The sequence below is a fragment of the Solanum pennellii genome, chromosome 11, assembly GCF_001406875.1.
Source record: "Solanum pennellii chromosome 11, SPENNV200".
Taxonomy (NCBI): domain Eukaryota; kingdom Viridiplantae; phylum Streptophyta; class Magnoliopsida; order Solanales; family Solanaceae; genus Solanum; species Solanum pennellii.
The window spans coordinates 51324321-51327254 of record NC_028647.1 but is presented as its reverse complement, the minus strand read 5'-3'; the positions used below and the strand labels follow the sequence as shown (position 1 = coordinate 51327254).

Sequence of the window (2934 nt, the reverse complement as noted above, 5' to 3'; positions counted from 1 at the left end):
CTATTATTCTTGGGAGGCCATTCCTTGCTACAGGTAGAGCCTTAGTTGATATGGAGAAGGGACAGATGACATTTCGGTTGAATAATGAAGAAGCGACCTTCAACATTTGTAGGACCATGAGGCAGAGTGGTGAGCTCCAATCGGTATCTGCCATATCCCACAAAGAAAAGATGAAGAAGGAGACTGAACAGAAAAATGCAAAACAAGAGTTTATGGTTGGGGATTTGGTGCTTGTAGACAGTTCTGGGTCGCCTTGTCTTCCGGGCAAGCTCAAGTCCAAATGGACTGGCCCTTACTTGATTACCCAAGTATTCCCTCATGGAGCAGTTGAGTTAAAAGCCAAGGAGGGAGTGTGGTTTAAGGTGAATAGAGAACGAATAAAACTCTATTTTGGGCATAAAGCATCGGGGAATAAAGTAATAGAGGCAAACCATCTTGATGAAGGCTGAGTAATCAAGTGTCCCCAGTCGTGCCGCGACATTAAATCAGGCGCTTGTTGGGAGGCAACCCAATACTTATCGTCTTTTTAATAATGGTAGCATTTTTTCTATTAATGGGTTTTAAATTTGCAGGCACATTACCAGGAAATTCTGCAGAACACTACTTCGCAGTAGCCACTGACGGATACAACGACGGACCGTTGCATTTGCAACGAACCGTCATAGGCATCCGTCACACCAGGTATGTAGTACTGTCATTTTGAAATTAGGGCACACACGACGGAACCTACGACGGGTCGTCACAGATGCGACGGACCGTCGTCGTGGAACCGTCGCGCAATTAATGAAATCTACCCGACCCGACCCGGCTGGACCCTTTTCAAAATTTGACCGTTTATACTTCCCCCCTCCATATTCCACCTCATTACTTCCTTATTCCCCTCATCTCCCCTCTCTTTTCAACTTCCACACTTCCCCTCACTGATCATTGCTCCCAAAAACCACCTAAGCCTTATCATTATCATCTACTGTCGGTGTCTACCTTGCCAGAATCATTCTCCATTTGTCTTCTTCTCCATTTCCAAGGTATGTGTCTCTACATTTATACTTATTTATCTTGCATTTTGGTTTTGTAGTTAGTATTAGCTTAGTTTTTCGTCGTATACTGTTTCCTTTATATGCTTATGTCTAAACCTAGGTTCAAAATGTTCTTATGTGCCATGCTGATAACCCTAGGCATAGGTGATTTTGCTTTGGTAGTTTCTTAGGTCGTTGGGATAGACACATATAGGTCCACATCACTACACAACCATGTGGGTTCATCGGGGATGCGTAGGGTACCCCCAGTTCTAACACTGCTACTCAGAACGAGACCCCGATGACGGCCCGTCGCACACACGACGGACCGTCGTAGGGTCCGTTGCACAAGCCCTAGCACCCCTGCTAAATGACACCTGTGACGGACCGTTGCATTCACGACGGTCCGTCCTGCACGACCGTCATGGTTGTCAGAGACCCTGTTTCTAAGGGTCTCTGAAAATTTTCCAAGTGTCCTACGACGGACTCTTACGACGGACCGTCACACCCACGACGGTCCGTCCTGCACGACCGTCATGGTTGTCAGAGACCCTGTTTCTAAGGGTCTCTGAAAATTTTCCAAGTGTCCTACGACGGACTCTTACGACGGACCGTCACACCCACGACGGTCCGTCCTGCACGACCGTCATGGTTGTCAGAGACCCTGTTTCTAAGGGTCTAAAAATTTTCCAAGTGTCCTACGACGGACTCTTACGACGGACCGTCACACCCACGACGGTCCGTCCTGCTTGACCGTCATGATGGCCAGAGACCCCTCCTTCAGGGTTCCTTATATATACATATACCAAGTATAACACGACGGACCTCATGACGGTCCGTCATAGTCACGACGAGCCGTCATCGGTCCCGTCGTGTGATACAGTTTCAATATTACTAACACACTATTTTCAAAGTTTAATGTCATATGAGCTTGCCTGTCTTGCTTGCCACCACTCGTACTAATAGTGATCCTTTACAGGTACTATCTACTATGGCACCCAAGCAAGACCGAACCTACGCACGCGGGCGATCAAAGTCTGTTGCCCCGTCTGCACGCTTGATCATCGGCTCTGATGATGAGCGGGACCCTGAGTACGTGCCCCCAGGCACTTCTGCCCCTTCTCGCACTGCACGTGCTCCCAGAGCCACACCCAAAAAGGTGGCGACCGGCGTAGTCACTGCCTCCCAGTCTGATGAGGAGCGCACACTGACCGGCACACCCTCTGGGTCAGCCACAAATGAGGAAGGAGCGTCTGGCTCCTTAGGCGTATCCTGGTCCGAGGAAGCTTCAGTCTCTGCTGAGGTTCCCGCACCCGCCACTGCTGCAGCGTCGGCCTCGTCTGATGAGGCTGACAGTTCAGACTCTACATCCGGCGCACCAGTTCAGGTCCCCACCCCAGCCGCTGACCAGCCAAACCGGTGGTGTGTCGACGGCCAGTTTCAAGTTTACTCCGACGCAAAGTTCTTGACCGATAAAGGAGTAATGACTCGCACACTCACCCTGGAGCGGCGGGTACTCACAGGGAGCCTTCCCACGATGCCGGAGATTCATAACCTCTTCACCAGGCATCGCTTAGAGTGGACAGCACGTCCATTGGGACGATACAGCGAGGAGATGGTCCGAGAGTTCTACGCGTCCTATGTAGCGACTCTCCGATCACAGATCGACAGGCGGGCTGCTCCCGCTAAACAGGCCCCATTGGAGCAGGTTCGAGTCCGGGGCGTGCAGGTTGACATTTCCCTGCCAGCCATCCGCCGGTTCCTATACGGCGAGAGTGCAGATGCTACTCGGACCCCCATCACTGCCGAGTTTGACTACCGCTGGCAGATAGTAAAGGATGGACAGTTCTTGCGCGAGCCAGCACTGAGAGAGACCACCAAGAGGTGGATGGCCCTGCACCTGTCAGTAGATGGAGAG

The 2934-nt window shown here is 51.0% G+C and overlaps 1 pseudogene; it reads left to right on the top strand.

The window, feature by feature from the left end:
• Positions 1 to 2007: 2007 nt before the first annotated feature.
• LOC114074838 lies at positions 2008 to 2593 on the top strand (annotated as a pseudogene).
• The last annotated feature ends 341 nt before the right edge of the window (positions 2594 to 2934 follow it).